The 19,764-nt window shown below is 44.5% G+C and overlaps 1 long non-coding RNA gene across 3 annotated transcripts in view; it reads left to right on the top strand.

Annotated features, from left to right (window-relative positions):
• LOC146859991 (uncharacterized) overlaps positions 1-19,442 on the top strand; it is a 48,878-nt gene extending 29,436 nt beyond the window's left edge. For 2 of the 3 annotated variants that reach the window (XR_014979075.1, XR_014979076.1), the window contains exon 3: positions 16,950-17,312. This is a non-coding gene — a long non-coding RNA (uncharacterized LOC146859991). Of the gene's footprint in view, positions 1-16,949; positions 17,313-17,549 lie in introns of those variants that run through there. The other variant, XR_014979077.1, reaches the window with a different exon arrangement.
• Positions 19,443-19,764: the final 322 nt, after the last annotated feature.

Genomic DNA, 19,764 nt, shown 5'->3' with positions numbered 1-19,764 from the left:
CTCTGACTCTACACCACTCCAATCTACGGCATTCCACCACACAGTACGCCACTCTACAACACTCTGCTCCACTCTACAACAGTCTATTCCCCTCTACGACACTCTACTCCTCTCTGACACTCCATGACACCCTACTCCACACCACTATATGCCACTCTACTCTACAACACTCTACACCATCTATGCCACTTCGCTCTACACCACTTCACTCTACTCCACTCCACTCCACTCTACTTTACGGAACTCCATTGTACTGCACTTTACCCCACTCCACTCTGCGACACTACTCCACTATTTGCCCCTCCACTCTAAAACACTCTCCCTCTACACCACTTCAGTCTGCACCACTCAACTCTAGTCCACTTTACAGCACTCCACTCTACTCCCCTTTTTCCCACTCCACTCTACAGCACTACTGAATTCTACTCCACTATTTGCCACTCCACTCTATGGCACTCTACTCAACGCCACTCCACTTCATGCCACTCCACTCTACAACACTACTCCAATGTATGACACTCCACTCTACTCCATGACACTCAACACCACTTCACACCACCATACTCTGCTCTATGCCACTTTATGCTACTCCACTGTATGTCATTCTACTCCATTCCACTCTTCACCACTTTGCTCTACACCACTCCACTCCAGTGTACACCACTCCACTAATGCCACCCCACTCTACAAGACAACTGTGCTCCACTCTACACCACTCCTCACTGACACTGCTTCACTCTGAGACTCTGCCACTCCACTCTATGCCATTCCACTCAAATCCACTTTACTCCACTCTACGCCACTTCTCCACTCTACGCCACTTCTCCACTCTACGCCACTTCTCCACTCTACGCCACTCCACAACACTCTGACACTCCACTCCACTCTACAACACTCCAATCTACTCCACTCTATACCACTCTACACCATGCCATTCCATTGTACGCCACTCTACGCTACTCCACTGTCTGACATTGTACTCCATTCAACTCTTCACCACTCCACTTTACTCCGCTTTACATCACTCCACTTATGCCACTCCGGTCTACGACACTACTTCACTCTGCTCCACTGTATACCACTCCACAACGCTGCTCCACTCTTTGAGACTCTGCCACTCCACTTTATGCCATTCCACTCAAATCCACTTTACTCCACTCTACTCTACAACACTACTTGACTCAATGCCACTCCACTCTACTCCACTCTGACACTCTACTCCACTCCACTCTGACACTCTACTCCACTCTGACACTCTACTCCACTCTGACACTCTACTCCACTCTGACACTCTACTCCACTCTGACACTCTACTCCACTCTGACACTCTACTCCACTCTGACACTCTACTCCACTCTGACACTCTACTCCACTCTGACACTCTACTCCACTCTGACACTCTACTCCACTCTGACACTCTACTCCACTCTGACACTCTACTCCACTCTGACACTCTACTCCACTCTGACACTCTACTCCACTCTGACACTCTACTCCACTCTGACACTCTACTCCACTCTGACACTCTACTCCACTCTGACACTCTACTCCACTCTGACACTCTACTCCACTCTGACACTCTACTCCACTCTGACACTCTACTCCACTCTGACACTCTACTCCACTCTGACACTCTACTCCACTCTGACACTCTACTCCACTCTGACACTCTACTCCACTCTGACACTCTACTCCACTCTGACACTCTACTCCACTCTGACACTCTACTCCACTCTGACACTCTACTCCACTCTGACACTCTACTCCACTCTGACACTCTACTCCACTCTGACACTCTACTCCACTCTGACACTCTACTCCACTCTGACACTCTACTCCACTCTGACACTCTACTCCACTCTGACACTCTACTCCACTCTGACACTCTACTCCACTCTGACACTCTACTCCACTCTGACACTCTACTCCACTCTGACACTCTACTCCACTCTGACACTCTACTCCACTCTGACACTCTACTCCACTCTGACACTCTACTCCACTCTGACACTCTACTCCACTCTGACACTCTACTCCACTCTGACACTCTACTCCACTCTGACACTCTACTCCACTCTGACACTCTACTCCACTCTGACACTCTACTCCACTCTGACACTCTACTCCACTCTGACACTCTACTCCACTCTGACACTCTACTCCACTCTGACACTCTACTCCACTCTGACACTCTACTCCACTCTGACACTCTACTCCACTCTGACACTCTACTCCACTCTGACACTCTACTCCACTCTGACACTCCACGACCCCCTGCTCCACGCCACTGTATGTCCCTTCATTCTATGACACTCTACACCACTGTATGCCACCTCTCTACACTAGTTCACTCTACACCACTCCACTCCACTCTACACCATTCCACTCTATGCCTTTGCACTCTGTACCACTTCACTCTACGCCTCTCCAATCTACGACACTCCACACCACTATACGCCATTCCATGCCATTTTCCTCTTTGCTACTCTACAACACTCTGCTCCACTCGTCAACACACTGCAATACTCTATCACACTCCACTCTGACAGTCCACTCTACTACACTCTATTCCATGACACTCCACTCTACAAGACTCCGCGCAACTCTACCACACTCTACTCCACTCTACGACACTCCATGACACTCTACATCACTCAACTCCATGCCACTATATGCCCCTCCACTCTACGACACTCTACACTACTGTATAGCACTTCTCTCTACACTTCTTCATGCTGCACCACTCCACTCTTCTACACTTTACGGCACTCAACTCTACTCCACTCTACACCACTCCCCTGCACCTGTTTTGTACTGCAACAAAGTAACTTAGTGTCTGCAAAAGAGTTACCCTGCTTGCTAATGTCCTACAATGCCCAAACTGTGTGATTAGTACGTTTTGTGAAAAATTAGAAAAGTAACTGAAAAGTAACTAAAAAGTAATCTTAAATAATTTCAAGTATTCTGAAGAGCTTACAACCTAATTTCTTGATTTGACTGCAAAGTAAGTTGTATGCTCCTACAAAACCAGTGCACACTGTATTTTGAAAGTTTCATTGCATGTAAAGTTGACATAGGCAATGTTTAGGTCCGCTTAGGTGCCCTGTCAGACAGCAGATTTTGGGGTTGATTTAAAGTTTAGCAGACAGAGCGTATTCCGTATGGATGGCAGATGGCATTGCTCCAGCCATCCCAGGGGCCATCTGCCCGCCAAATCTAGAGTTATCCACCAGTCCGTGAACAACTTTTAACATTAACTGTCAATGCAGTAAAGGTTTGACTGACTTCTCCCTCAAATGTTTAGTTTTTCATTGTTCAAACACAAACTCCCAATGTGCGAATTTGTTTTAGTAAAATAAAAAAAACTAATGACCCCATGCCAAGAAATGTTTCTCCTATAGTTTCTGGTCATAATTGTTTAGTGTGGTTTTTTTTACTATCCCTCACCTCCTTTTTTTACCTGCCAGTCATGGACAGCAAAAAAAGCCATCATATTGTCCACTCTAAATTGGCTAACCTCCGACCACCCATACTCTGTCGAGCCTGCGGAGGCATATGCTAGCTGCAGAGATGGAGTAAGCACCATAGTCTACATACTTTAGCACTGCTTGCAACTGAAGGAGCCAGTTTCCATGTTCTAGATTTTACTCTGGAATCCTAGGCTGATGTCTCTTTTTGTCTGCATCAAAGTGTGGAGGGGAGGGAAATCACTAACCAATCAATAATTTATTTTCCAATGAATTATGACTCTGAAGAATCACAGACTCCCAATCGAGTTTAGTAAATTTATTACAAAGCCAAGAACAATTGGGCATACAGTCACCTCAAGACAAGGGTGTAGAAATATATTGGAACTACTACAAAGCCAAACCTACGAGTGAAGTTGAGACGGTGCAGCATGCACAGAATAATCAGTTCCAGAATCAGGATACAGAAAAGAATGGCTTCGACATCCAAATTTGCCTTCATTGGGGGTTCGTAGGTGAAAAGCATTACTCTATCCTTACACTACCACTAACATGACATCCCTACTTAGCATTTCCCAGGCAAGTTCTGTAAAGGTGTCAGCACGTGAAGACTTCCTAAGAAGTCCATTCACGTTGAATGGGCCAAGTATCATAAAGCTGCAGAGCTCGTTCTAAGATGCTCTCTCTCTCAAGGCAAGTAAGAGGTCCCCTGACTCTGTCCCTAACTTCGATACATGAGTTTGCAGGTGGCATCCGAAGATGCAACTCGACATCACACCATCCATTCAAGCCAGCTCCTTTTAGATAACTTTCCACACAGCAGCGATGATCCCAGGCCTAGGCTCTATGACCTTGATTCCCAGGCTTTCGCCAATGAGAAAATACACTGTACCTCATTATCAGCATCGCCGTTCAATGTATCTTCTCCTTGCTAAGCCTAACTCCTAAAACAAAGACATTATTCTAGCTAACGAGGATGAATTTTTCCACCTGCAACAGAAACATGAGAAAGAACAAAGTCCACATGCACGTGAAATTCACTAGCGAGTCTAATACGAGAGCTTCCGGGGAGAAATACAGTTCAGGCCTACAGAAATCAGCCAACATAAGAAACGGCACATAATCCTATAAAGCACCCATATAAATTAACATATTACGGAGCACTTTCAAACCAACCCATTACATAAGCACATTAATTGTAAGAATTTTCGTTTGCTACATAAATGAACCCTACATGTTAAGGTTTTTGTCTAGCCACATATAATTACAACGTTAATTTCTTCCCTTTTAGTCTGAAATACACCTAGCTCTTCACTTTTCACGTTATTACAATACACGTTTTAATGACCCAATGTTAGCACATTAAAGGATAATATGTAGGCGCGAACTACCCATGATTATAATGTACCCCTACAAATGAAAGAGCAAAATCACGCTCTAACAGACCCCCCGATGACTAGTGTCATCTTAGTCGTTTTGAACTACCTGTAGAAAGAACCGACCTAAACAGAAGTTGTAGCCAGCCTTCCCTGTTGAAACTTCTTTAGGTTCTTGAGATTTTCATAGTGACTGTCCTGCAGTCTCTCCAGTCTTCTCTTTCACTGTCTAAGGGCATTTTCAACTTCTCTTGACCGATGACATTTGCAAGCTTTCACTGTTCCCATCAACAAAATGGTACATACCACAACTGTTACTATTGGTTTCAAGATATAACCAAGAATTCCCTTTCCAAGATTTGAAACCAACTTCCAACTTTCCCAAATACTTTACCAACCTTGCTCCAAACTCCCTCAAGTTGCCAAATTATGTATCGCGTGATGTATCTCAGTGATGTTACTTCCTCAGATCCATGCTAGGGTTTGGGATATAAGTACAACACTGTTGAACCCTCAGCATTTTACAGACTCCGCCCTCTTTTGCTAATAACACATCTAAAGCAAGACTGTTTTGTATCACCATAGCTCTTATCGAGACCATCTCTCCATCTTTGAGTAGTAATGACTGAGCTGTATTGACTGACAACTTAACTACTATAGTTGACAACCTTTTAATCTTAACATCATGTAAAACCACTCCCAAGCTTGGTATCAGTGCTCCAAACATATCTCCTCCAATTTCCCCTGCACTGGTACCACGTCTCTCTCTATGTGGTGACTTCTCCTCCAAAGTCTTCAAATCCTCCACTCTGTATATCTTAGGAAACACAAAAGCCACATAACATATGCCATACCAATTCAGTGGCAATCAGACATACACATTTCTCCCACACACAAAATACTCATTTGGCACCACTTGTACTTTCTCTTGTAAGAACTTCTTTGCAGTGGTCTCCATTGTGAAAATATGATCACATACACTCTGTCCCACAAATATCTTGTCATAGTAAGTCTGTACTTGTCTGATGCAAAGATTTTCTCGCTGTTCCCAATTTAAAGCTATTGGACCATAACTTCCTCTAGCCTTATGTGCTAACTCTTCTTTGGTCCACTCAAAATTTCCCTTTCTATCGTTAAACTTAACTGCTAATGGTCTATGTCTATCTTCTGCTTGATCTACAAATTTCTTTTCTATGTCCGTCAACATTAGGGGTGGGCGGAATTTGCGTAATTGCGTTCCGCAAATCTCCGCGAAACGGTAAAAAATCTCCGCGAACACGCAGAAATTCCGCGAACACGCGGAATTGCTTGTTCGCGATGCTTTTTCCTGTTCGCAATTGCTGTTTGCAGGCTCGAGGAGAAATATCTCGCGAACATGCATTTTGAGAACGCGAACAAGCAAAAATTTCGCGAACTCGCGGAATGCAGACTTTTGAGCAATTTCGCGTTCTCCGCGGAACGCGAAATTACGCAAATTCCGCAAATTCCGCGAGCGGAACGGAATTTGCCACCCAGGCCTAGTCAACATACATCTCCAATTATGTCTAAGTGCATAATTTGTGTCTAATGTAACTGTAGATATGAAATACTTTCCCATTCTGTCTTCTTGCTTGTAATAATCACACTTGTTTAGGTGCTTGTAAGCTGGAACTTCTGATAGCACATCATAATTGAAGAATTTGTACTCGTAATGACCTTTATCATAACACATACTAAGCAACAGACTACAAGTAATGCCGTATGTCAGAGGCAGGTGATGGTATCCAATACCCTCCTCAACTGACGCAGGTACTTGCATACACACATAGCAACCTCTCACATCCATCGTATTTACGCACTCATACAACAATTTAGCATAAGTGTTCAACGTATAATTGCCTTTAGACAAATGACATGCAACAAGTGACTAGTCTGACTGATCATAGCACTGTTAGCTCCTAATGTACCCTCTTTTGTGCTAGAAGTGGTAGGTGTGGATGTCTAAAGTACTCACACTCCATCAGCTTCAGCTTCGTGTGAACTTATGACGGACATAGTAATGACTACAGCTATGACTATAATTACTCCTGCTATAAGTGTACTTATTATACATTTGTGGCAACGGATCAAATTTCCATACTCCATTTTCAAATGAGTTTGGATTGTGACTGTAAGAGGATCAATGCAAAGTTTCTTTCTCTGCCTCTCACTGTTGCACAACAAAGTGCATACACAGTTCCTTGAAGTTGTGGAAATAGTTCTCACTCAGTTTGTGGCACAGTTATTTACACATCTGGACTAATTCCCTAGCCCTCTTTCTTCTTCTACGCAAAAGTCCTTAATGTTATTCTTCTTCCACTCGAGCCTAGGTTATCTTCCTTTGAGCAAAAGATTTTTATTTACTGATCACAGTTCAATTTACATCCCTTATGAGATCAGAGCCAATTTCCTCAATGACACGCTGCAAAAGTTCAATACGAAATTCTGCAATCTCCTGAGCTGGTGGCTGATACCCAAAAGTTGGAAACGTAAGGTCTTCCAAAATCAAGCTCCGTAGGTCTCGCAGTCTTGGAGGATCTGGTACAGTCATTGTCAAAACTCCATTAACTTCTACTCCAAGGACCAACATCTCAATTTCAATAATCAACACTGAAGTTCCCCGCCTCACTCTTCTGGACCTCCCTCTCCCGGATCTCACTGTTCCCAGCATCTGTGACCAGGTAAGTCCACTCCGGGGCAGCGTACCTCTGGCATGGTACTCTCACTCTCCTCAATCTTCTCAGGCTCCCCTGTGCTAGCACTGTATCACTTTGATCCAACTCTGATGTTTCAGATATGGGAGCGAAATCTTTCTGGCACAAATCTCAGATTCTGCCTTTTCTGTCTCACCGGCCATGATTCTATTGCGACCGGTTTTCTTCCGCAGCACTCGACCACTTTCCACTCCAGTCTCTTCAGTTGAGTCTTACTCTATACCACTCGCAACGTTAAAGTCTCCCTCAGAGTCTGTACCTGGGCCTTGTGTAGCGTGACCCACCTCAGCTCAACCTGGAGGGTATCCAGCCTCTTCAGGAACCCCCACAGCTTGGCCTGCCCTCTTCAGTGGCCTTTCAGCCATGGCTGGATTCTATTCAGGGAGAGGATCTGTTTTTTCTGAGCGTCCTGAAACCCTGGGGATATGGGAGTCATGAATCCAGTTCGGCAAGCCTCTGTACTTCACAGCAGTGTTCATTACCAAAATCACCTGGTAAGGAGGACCTCGCCAACGTGCATCAAGGCAGTTCTTCCTCACATGCTTCTGGATTAGGACCCTGTCCTATGGGTCCAGGTTGTGACAAAGGTCCTTCGAGGTTGGTGCAGTTGCAGCTTCAACCTGGTGAGACACAGAACGAACCACATCAGCCAATCCTTTGGAATAATCAAGGACCAAATCATCAGTGATGTTTATCAATGCTGTGGATGGCACCGCAGGCAAGTGCATCGCCCTTTACCATGAGAATCTCATGTGGGGATAGTCCAGTTCTCCTATCTGTAATACTGCGCAAACTCATCAGCCCCAAAGGCAGCGCATCAAGACAATTCAGAGACGTTGAAGAACGCCCCTTTGCCATTCTCATCTTTAGAGTCCCCTTGATTTGCTCCACAATGCCTGACGCGCTCAGCCTGTAGCTACAGTGCAATCTCTGATCAACATGTTAGGCAGTGCATAACAGCTTCATGATCTCGCTATGAAAGTTAGTTCCTCTATCTGATTCCAATGAAGTCGAAATCTGAATCATAGTATCAACTCTCTTAACAATAACTTGGCTACTGTAAGGCTATCACACCTTCTAGTTGGATATGCTTCCACCCATCTTGAAAAGATGCACTCCACAACTAGAATGTACCTCAACCCATTGCACCTAGGAATCTCAATGAAATCCAGTTGAATTAAGTTAAAAGCACCCCCGACTTTCCAATGTGACTCCAGGCAGCCACAGTTTTCTTTCCAGTATTCATCTGTTGACACTTAACACATCGGTGACACACTGCTTCAGCAAAAGCACAAAACCTCAGGTTTAACCATGTTTGTCTAAACACTCGCACCATTGCATCTCTCCCTATGTGAACTGCTCCATGAATCTGGCTCGCCATAGGATTTAGTAAACAGTTTGTTAACACTGCTCTACCATCAGTTGAACCCCAAATGCCATCATCACTCTTTTCACACCTGGTTTTGATCCAACCAGCTTCTTCTTGGTCTGACACTTCTCCCTGCAGACACCTGACCTCACCCCAGGTATCCGCTATGGCTAACATCATGCTGAGCGGGGTTCTTTCTGTGCTCTCGCATGAATAGTCCTCATTAAAAATGCAAACATGAATAGCACAAAAGCCGGCAACTTTGTCCGCGTACCTGTTCTCGACTGTCACAAAATCCTCACCCTTCCCATGGGCAGCACACTTTACAACGGCAACTTCCTTCGGTCGCTGCAAGGCTTCCAATAGTTGTCTCACATACTCTCCATTTCTGATGGGTGATCCTGATGACTTTAAGAACCCCCTCTGTGACCATAGCGGTCCGAAGTCATGAACCACACCAAAACTGTACTGGCTATCAGTATAGATGGTGACTCAGATTCATTCGGAAATAAGAAATGCATGTGTCAAGGCAATGATTTGGCTACTTGTGCAGAGGATACTCCCTGTAGACAAGCAGTTCCACAACTCCAGAAATAGTACAGACAGCAAAAGCTGCTCTCGGGTAACCCTCATTGTCTCTTAGGCATGCACTGTCCACAAAAAGGACATGGTCTGATTCAGGTAGAGTTTCATCGACAATGTTGTGTTTTGGTTTGGTACAGCGTTCAGTCACATCCAGACAGTCATGGTCCTCACAATCTTCTCCCTCAACTTCAGAAATAGGCATCAAAGTAGCAGGATTTAACACAGAACATCTCTTCAATGTGAAATTTTCAGAGGCCAACAGAATTTGCTCATATCTAGTGAGCCTGTTTTTGGTCAGGTACTGTGCTTTGGTTCTTGTCATCAGGAGCTCAACTGAATGTGGAACATAAACAGTAAGAGGAAGATCCATCAAAATACTTTCACATCTTTCAGTGCTGACACCAGTTGCAGCAACGGATTTGAGACATCCGGGCAGCGCTTAAGCTACAGGATCTAATGTAACTGAAGAGTAGGCCACTGGTCTACGGACACCCCTGTGTATCTTTGTGTGTCAGTCTTTGTACGGGCCACCCCTTCAGTGAGAAGTTTGGGATCCATTGTCGGCAGTAGCCAACCATTCCCAGAAACATCTTGACTTCCTTTTGCGTGGTAGGCTGATTCATTTTCATAATCGCATCAATGCTGTCTGGTGACACCTTGATCTTGCCTTTTTCGATGACCCAAATACTGAACTTCAGGCAAACAGTACTGAAGTTTGCTAGGAGAAACCTTGTGTATTTTTCTGCCAAGTGGTTCAATAGGGCAATGGTATCATCCCTACAAGCCTTCTCAGTCCCTGAAGCAATTTTAGGTAATCGATATACTGCACACACACTGACCTTTAGGGCACCACCAAGCTCTCCAGGTTCTTTTTCAAGATCTGGTTAAAGATAGATGGCCTCTAAGTATACCCTTGTGGAATACGACACCATGTTATCATACGGTTCTCCAGCTGGCAAGCAAATAAAAATTGGCTTTCCTCATGTAAGGGTATTGAAAGTAATGCTTGGCATAAGTCAATCACCGTGAACCATTCAGCCTCACAAGAAATTTGGAATAGGACCACAGATGGATTCGGTACCACGGGACAACATGGAATCGACCTTCCTTGAGTCCTGGACAATGCGACATTTGCCGCTCGGTTTCTGCAGCCCCATTAAAGGATCTAGGTCTTGTCACTGTGTTTATAACAACAGGCACATGTGCAATCTCTTCTTCCTGTAACTGATTTGCTGGATTAACTATACACTCATGCTTCCAATGCCAGATTTTGTGACAATAGTGACAAGCAGTGGTTTTCTTTAGCTCATTGATGTCTACCCCTGGCTTGGGGTATGTCCTTTTCCCCTTTCCCTGTCCTGTATTTGTTCTACGCATTCTGAATTCCTCCTTGGTTGTTCCCATGATTCCGACCTAAATTTCCCTCACCTGAACCAACATCAACTTGTCCTTTATTCTCTTGTGCTTGGAATTCACTTCATCACTATAATATCTGGCATACCGTAGATTCTCATCCACTGAACTGTTTTGCCAGCAGATTAAATGCTGTTGAATCATAACACTAATCTCTGGCCTCAGTCCTAGCACAAACTTGGAAACAAACTGTCCCATATCCTTAGGGTCTTTAGGGTCTAGAGTATCTAACCCGCTGTACAGCTTAAAGGCTTGCAGAAGCCGTTCATAATAGACATATACTGATTCCTTAGGCTCTTGGGTGGTTCGATCTATCTTGACCCAATCGATATCTTGTGGAGCGATCTTAGACGGTAACCATGTAATTACCTGTTCAAAATTATTTCATGACCAAATGTGAAGGGCCAGGAGTTATGGGATATCTATCTGGTTTAGTGGAAGGCCAATCGATAGCAATTGTACAGGCAGACCATAAGTCACTGGGAACCTCAATGTCAAATAATCTGTTCAAATCAATCCACAACACCTTTGAAATCTTTACAAAGTGATTGACTTGCTTATACCATTAAGCAGGTTTCTCCCTCAGCCGAGGAAAATCATTTGTGAACGCTGCTAAGTCACCCCTGCGCCAAGGTACTTGCACATACCCTCTGCTATATACCTTTCGCAATGGGTAAACCTCAACTCCTGTTATGCCCCCCCACCCCCTGAGGCAGCGTTTTCCCCCATCACCTTCCTCACACTCTTTTTCTTTGACCATTTTCCTCCCTTTTGTCAAGTATGCTCCATGCGCATATCCCTATGACCAGCTCCCAAATCTGCTTTTTTTTAAACCTGTGACTCTTTTCTCTTCTAATCCCTGATCACTATAATTCAACCTAAGGTTTCCCTATAACATTTTTGTTTTGGACAAATCCACATCATATTTTTGGGCCAATTCTGTCTCACGTGTTTGCCTTGCTTTGTGAGTGACATCCTTTGCCATGAACAATAACTCAACCTGTACAAACAGCTCTATCCTTTCCAAAGACAAATTTCCACTAATTATTTCATTCACTTCCGCTTTCAATCTCCCTACGTCTAGCAATTTTGCCTTTACTGCAGCATTGATTGTGCCCTGACTTGAAACGTCTCCCTCTTTCACCAGTAATGGATACAATATCACTCCCTCAATGGTGTCTATTCTCCACCTCTTCAACTGTGCATCCCGTGGCGCATCCTTATATGCCTTCATTGCCTTCCTCATCTTCCCCTGACATCTTTCCCAGTTCTTTGCCTGAGCTGCTCGCATCCAAGCATCTGATGCCTCAAACTGCGTTGGTCTAGGTGGGGGCTGTAATGAAGGCATTACTCCCCTCAACTGATATAGCACCTCTAATCAAAATGAACCATGACATGGGAAAGTCAAATTTCCCTCCTTATCAGTAATTTTGTGCCAATTTTGAAGCCAAACTATAGTATGGAGCCCTATGTTCGTTGACATGTAATGTGCCGGGGTATCCTCGTGTGGTGCTACCTCACCCACTTGAGTTACCGCTCCCCTATCTCCTCTGCAGAGATCACGTAATACATTAAAACACCGCAAGGTTAAATCAAATTTTTCCTTCAACCGTCAAGATTTCCTCACTTCAACTCCTGATGATCACCAACCAATCCCAGCATGGCGTTACTCCAACTGACCTATCGCAGAGCGACACACTCTGACTTTACCTTTTCCTCCTTGCAGCCGTTCACCCTATTTCACAATTTCTCTGTACGCATTCACTTACACAATCATGAAAAACAGTAATTGTCTGCCTTTCTAAAAAAATCAATAGAATTCAATCACTAAAGAACATTCACACACAGCGAACCTCTATCTGCACTGGTCACCTGGATCAATATAGTCCACCCCTGTACATAAGGTTTCCTATACGATCCTAACCGGTCCACTCACAAAAAGTTCCCTATCTCAGTTGGGTTGTCTGACGCCTCACGACATCCCTTCAAACCAACGGTCAGACAATTACACAACTCAGTGTTTTCTACACCACAAAATATATACCAGGATCTTCGGCTACTTCGGAGCCTGAAACTCAAAACAAAACTCTTGGACCACATCTGGCCCGAAACCACTTTCACTTGACTTTCCCACAAACTCCGCCAGACATCATACAATTACACACCAACCATCTTAACACACGACACATCCCTATTGATACTCACATCTCTGTCAGTCTCCGCCAAAGTCCGTTGTTCTCCGCTCCCGATCATTAGGCTCTATTTTGGGGGCTCTAGGGAGCCAAGTCTTTTCTAGAGTTTTCTAGATTCTCCCCTCACTTCATGAGACAACCATGCTACACTGCTACAAACTGAAGGAGCCAGGTTCCACGTTCTAGATTTTACTCAGAAACCCTAAGACAATGTCTCTTTTTGTCTGCATGAAAGTGTGGAAGGGAGAGAAATCGTTAACCAATCCATAATTTCTGTTCCAATGAAATATGACTGAAGAATCAGACTCCCATTCGAGTTTAGTAAATTTATTACAAGTCCAAGAACAATTGGACATTCAAGCACCTCAAGACGAGGGTGTAGAAATACTTTGGAACTAATACAAAGCCAAACCTACAAGGGAAGTTGAGATGGTGCAGCATCCACAGAATAATCAGTTCCAGAATCAGGATACAGAAAAGAATGTCTCCTACATACAAATTTCCCTTCATTGGGGGTTCGTAAGTGAAAAGCATTAGTCTATCCCTACAATACCACTAATGTGACATCCCTACTTAGCATTTCCCAGGCAAGTTCTGTTAAGGTGTCAGCACGTGAAGACTTCCTAAAAAGTCCATTCACGTTGAATGGGCCAAATAGCATAAAGCTACAGAGCTCGTTCTAAGATGCTCTCGAGGCAAGTCAGAAGTCCCCGGACTCTGTCTCTAACTTCAATACATGAGCTTGCAGGTAGCATCCCAAAATGCAACACAACATCACACCAGCCAAGCAAGCCACCTCCTTGTAGATAACTTTCCATGCAGCATCGATGCTCCCAGGCTTGGGCTCGATGACCTTGATTCCCAGGCTCTCTCCGGTGAGAAAATACACTGTCCCTTATTATTAGCATCGACGTTCAATGGATCTTATGCTCCCTAAGTCTAACTCCTAAAACAAAGACCTTATTCTAACTAACAAGGATGAATTCTTCCTCCTGCAACAGAAATGTGACAAAGAACAAATTCCACATGTACATGAAATTTACTAGCGAGTCTATTACAAGATCTTCCAGGGAGAAATACAGTTCAGGCCTACAGAAATCGGCCAACATAAGAAATGGCACATAATTTCATAAAGGACCCATATAAATGAATATTATTACTGAGCACGTTCAAATCAACACATTACATAAGTACATTAATTGTAAGAACTTTCATTAGCTACATATATGAACCCTTCACGATAAGGTTTTTGTCTAGTCACATATAATTACCACATTAATTTCTTCACGTTTACTCTGACATACACCTAGCACTTCACTGTTCACTTTATTACAATACACGATCTAATGACCCAATGTTAGCACAATAAAGGATTATATGCAGGAGCGAACTACCCATGATTATAATGCACTCCTACAAATGAAAGAGCAAAATCACGCTCTAACACGTTTAAATCGGATGGGTGGACCTCAAATTTGGCAGGGGGGTACTCCATTGCCATGGAGAATATTCTTCCCCAAACTCTAAATCAGCTGCTTTTTCTGAAGAAAGGCAAATGGTCATCATGCAAGCTAACAAGGCTGTAGAGGTACAGGTCAACAGGCACCATTGGTTGAGTCAGGTACTCCAGTTGGCACAGTGTAGAAGGGCTGTAAGAGATGACACTTCATCTCTGGAGGACGACCTGATTCTCTGAGAGACAGCAGAGGGTCATCTGAGGCACCAAGTCAATTAGGTCTTGGAGAGCCAGGGGAGGTGCCAATTTTTGTCCCTTTTTGCATGGTCGCACTCCCATTTTTCTATATTTTACTATGGGTTTTTGGACTAAAACTGACACCTAAAACATCTTGAAATTGGCTATACTCCTTATTTGCATGTTTAACTTACCTTTAAGTCCCTAGTAAATGGTACAGAGTATACTCCGCCCATAAGCTAAATGTTACTAGTGGACTGCTGCACAGGGTTGTAACATATGCCCCCGCAGTGCGGGGGGGCCCCAAGCACCAGGGGGCCCCCTCAGCACAGTACTCTGGCCGTAGAGCTCCTGATTGAGCCCGGAGGGGGCCCCCTCCATGTACCTTGCAGGGAGGCCCACTCAATTTCCGTTACGCCAGTGCTGCGGCACCAAACATGCCTGCAGGGGTCCCACTGTTGCATGTTTGTGCAGTTTTAAAACTGTAAATTCAAACTGCCAACATAATCTGTGATGACAGAACTACCCTCCTTTTAAATATAATTAAGTTACCCCTTTGTAGGCTTTAAATGCCCATAAGGCAGGATGCAAGGCATTTAAAAGTGGGTCATATAAATGGAAGAAAGATCCTGCCATGTTGACTTTAGGTAGACAGGTGCACTGTGGGATTGTTTGCAGAAGGGCACATGGGAACTGCTGCAAAAGTGGGTACCCCTGGGACCTTTTTACCTATTGATTGGGAGGGGCCAGAAGTCACGCACACCCACAGGCTCCTGGCCACCCTCTTCGGAACAGTACTAGACCCATGGAAGACAGAAGAAGTGCTGCACCTGCTGTTCATACCTGTGAGGGTAACCCTAAGGTCGAGATATGCTCCCACTTCTATCCAGGCCAAAGGAATTAACTCAGACTTCCTGTTAAGCTGCAGGGCCACAAAAGCTGCAAGAACCCCACACTCCTGGAAAAGCCTAGTGGGCCAGTTTCCACTGGTGCTGCCCTGGACCCTGCTCATGGCTTCTTTTTGAGTGAGTCCTGACTCCCAAGTACTGTTCCTGAGGTCCTGGAACCCTTGATTGGTGCTAGAGTGTACTCCTCCTGTCTAGCTCTAAAACTTGGGACTTGGAAACATTTTGCTAACTGTTTGCTTGGAGAACCATCGAGGCACTGGGAACAACCTGCCAGCTCCTACAATGTTCTGCCCAGCAGCACATCGGTTTTAGCTAGACATGACCAGCATCCAATGGCATCGGATCCCTCTTGGCTACCGACTGCAGTCTTGCCCTGCTGAGGAAATTAGACTTCCAGAAAAGACTCTAAGTCTGAAGTGCGAAAGCCTCATTGGGCCCATCGCGAGCAGCAAACGATCGACATTAATGACTTCCTATCTGCGAACTCTGGAGTTTTCCTGCTTGAAACTTTTCTATTTTTATGCATTGGAATGGGATTTTTATTTAGTTGTGGTTTTGACCTTTTAACTGTTTTGTAACTTCTAAATGCTTTACACATTTTCTTAAGTTAAGGTTGTCTGATCTGTGCCTTAGTTACCAGGGATGGAGCTCAGGTATAAACTACTGAAACCTTTACTGGATCTATCGAGAGCGATACCATTATTATTTGTGGTGGACTGCCATTTAACCCAGCTAGCTTTCTCACAGGAGCGAGCTGGGGGTCTGAAGCTTGAATTCCTTTTTCTTAAATTCCCATGTTGGTTTTCTTTGTTCTTTGTATTTTTAAGACCTCTAGCCCATGATTGTTTGCTAAGTGTAAAGTGCACTGATACCTCTTGGGTTAAACGTTGTGCCCTAAAAATCATGTCAAATGTTGTACAATTTTTTAATATATAGTATTGCAAACTCTATTTTAAAGATAATGGGCCTCATTCTGATTGCCAAGGTGTACTACCTGTAATTCCTATGTTAAAGTGAAAGGGAGTTTGGAGCACACATTCCCTCCAATCAGAGAGTGTGATGTCTCTGAAAACCTTATTATACAGATGTTTGTTTCGTGCACTTTCCTATAGGGAAGTCTTCCTATTTTAACAATAACGTAAAAATAACTAAGAAGTGTTCTCTGATAAGTCACCTCATTACTTGTTCTTTTCTGTGTTTGTTTTGGTTGTTAGAATGTCTAAGAAGCCTTGGGGTACAATTGTCCCCCCGCCGTTTCCTCTGGGTCACCAGATGCTCTCCAACTATGAGATTCAGCAAGTTGTGGACAGGCTGCATTCGAGCCCCAGATGCACAAGCTGCGGAACGGCTGCCCTCATTCGACGACCAAAAAACAGCAAATCTCTCAGCCCAGAAAGATTAATCAATCTCTTGGAACGACTTACCCTTCATGCTGCTGAGAAAGCACCAGATCAAAAGAGAATTGCACAGGGCAAAATGCAAAATATGGGTATTGTGAACTCCTACGCCTGGAAAGGGTGGAATTAGTGATTCCTTAAAATTGGAATAGGGATGAATAAAGCAAACTGTCAAGCCTACTTTATCAACTGAGTTTAATTTTACTCTTTTATTTTGCAAAGGCATACTTTTTAATGATCAAGACGAGATACATTATTAGAACAAGATTATACACAATACTGGAAATATTTATCAGTATGTTTCATTTAACAAATCGGTGTCTGGATTACAATCCTTCGTGTTACCATATTCATACCTCTGATGTCCTGAAGATGTGTTTGTTTTGTCATTTCTTAATATTATTTGTTTTTATTCAGGTCAGGAGACACCGGAGAATGTCAACACGTTTTACAACAGTTCGAGGCAAGGCATGGTCAGATACCTTCTTACATAAGACAGCTACCACACCACAGCGAGCGAAGGAACAATGAGAGCAAAACATAACTACAGCTGGAACTATCCAAGCAAAGCAAACCCTTGAAGCAGCCCTTTTTCTTTCTAGTCTTCAGATGGTGGCCTCCTAAACCAGCAGCATCAGACTAAGGGTCTAATTCGTCTACAGATGGGAAATATTTGAACACTCGCCTCTTCAAATGACACCTACCAGACTGTTTTCTGTTTTTCATGCATTGCATTCATCTGCCAATGCACCTTTGCTCAGAGAGTACCCTGGGCTACACCCAATTTGGTGCCCCCTTCCCCCACTCGTCCTCTTTCTTTGTCTATGTATGGAAAATTAAGAAGGGGTGAGATGTAGGTGCGGTGGGCAAGATTAAGGAGCGCCATGAAAAACAAACACATATCAGAAGTGGACTCCGGCAGCCTTCAGGAAAAGGTTTAAACACACTGTTGTTTGGACCGAAGTCATAGGGAGACCGTTGCAGGGGGCTCCAGCGCCCCTCTGGAGGTCAGTGCCTTGTTATGGACACAGCTCGCACATGTAAATGCCAGTGCAGACCATGCTATGGAATTTCCGTGAAGTCGCGTGAGTAGAGTAAATGGTTACTGTTGTAAAGGTTAGTGTGCAGGTGTGGTCATTACAATTTCTGATAGGTTTTTCATGTTGGCCATGAATTTGACTGTCTCTTTATTACGGCACAATTAAATATACTCAGTAATAGTTTTTGTTTATGGAAAAGTATGTTGGAGGAGGTACATCTCGGGCACTGGTAGAAGGTACCATTTTAGATGGTTGACTATATATTGTTGATTTGATTTTGGAGGTAAACTCGTATTTTAGGTTTCTTGATTTATTTAAACACAGGTAAATGATGGAAAGCTTGAACGGATGTCAGCCACTAGTCATTGCTCTCAGGGAGGTACCCTCGGTAAGCCAGGTATGTCCCCAGGTAGGCCAGGTATGTCCCCAGGTACCCTTGGTAGGCCAGGTACGCCCCTAGGTACCCTTGGTAGGCCAGGTACGCCCCTAGGTACCCTCGGTAGGCCAGGTACACCCCCAGGTACCCTCGGTAGGCCAGGTACGCCCCCAGGTAGGCCAGGTACGCCCCCAGGTAGGCCAGGTATGTCCCCAGGTACCCTTGGTAGGCCAGGTATGCCCCTAGGTACCCTTGGTAGGCCAGGTATGCCCCCAGGTACCCTCGGTGGGCCAGGTATGCCCCCAGGTACCCTCGGTAGGCCAGGTACGCCCCCAGGTACCCTCGGTAGGCCAGGTACGCCCCCAGGTACCCTCGGTAGGCCAGGTACGCCCCCAGGTACCCTCGGTAGGCCAGGTACGCCCCCAGGTACCCTCGGTAGGCCAGGTATGCCCCCAGGTACCCTCGGTAGGCCAGGTACCCTCGGTAGGCCAGGTATGCCCCCAGGTACCCTCGGTAGGCCAGGTATGCCCCCAGGTACCCTCGGTAGGCCAGGTATGCCCCCAAGCACGGGCCTCTTAGCACGCTGTGTCCTACCTTTTGAAGCTGCATTTCACTAGAAGGCCCAAAAAGGCAGCAGCATGGCTGGGATGGCTTGTCTCAGGGACAGATGTGATGGGACCGTGCATAGCAGTGACGGCAGTTCAGCCTGGACTGCACCATTTGGAAATGGGGTTCAAAATAATGACTAGTGATCAGGAATAATAAAACTATCGATCACTTGTTCTCAGTATCTTGCTATTTCATACTAGAAATGACAATTTCAGCAGAATGCTTTGAAGAAAAGTTTGACTCTTCATGCAAACAGTGAAACGTATCACTGCATCAAAAATAGACTTGTGTACTCTATAAATACATTAAATCAATGTAATCCGTAATAAACATATTCACAGATTTGACACTTTTAGTGCTTACGTGGTTTATTATCAAATCCTACATTGCATTTAGTGAAATATTTTGTTTCAACAATGAAACCATTCACATTAAATGCCAATTTTGAGACTACGAAGCCTGCGGATTGCTGTCTGGATGTGTTCTTTGAATGTGAGTTTTAGCTCTGTACTAAGATTCTAACACGGTAGAGTTGGTGATTTGCTGTGGGGCTACACACATAGGGCCTCATTACGATGTCGGTCGGAAAGGTTCCGAACAGCATTGG

The sequence above is a fragment of the Triturus cristatus genome, chromosome 3_1, assembly GCF_964204655.1.
Source record: "Triturus cristatus chromosome 3_1, aTriCri1.1, whole genome shotgun sequence".
NCBI lineage: Eukaryota > Metazoa > Chordata > Amphibia > Caudata > Salamandridae > Triturus > Triturus cristatus.
The sequence above is the reverse complement of the archived record's forward strand: the minus strand, read 5'-3'. Positions and strand labels throughout refer to the sequence as shown.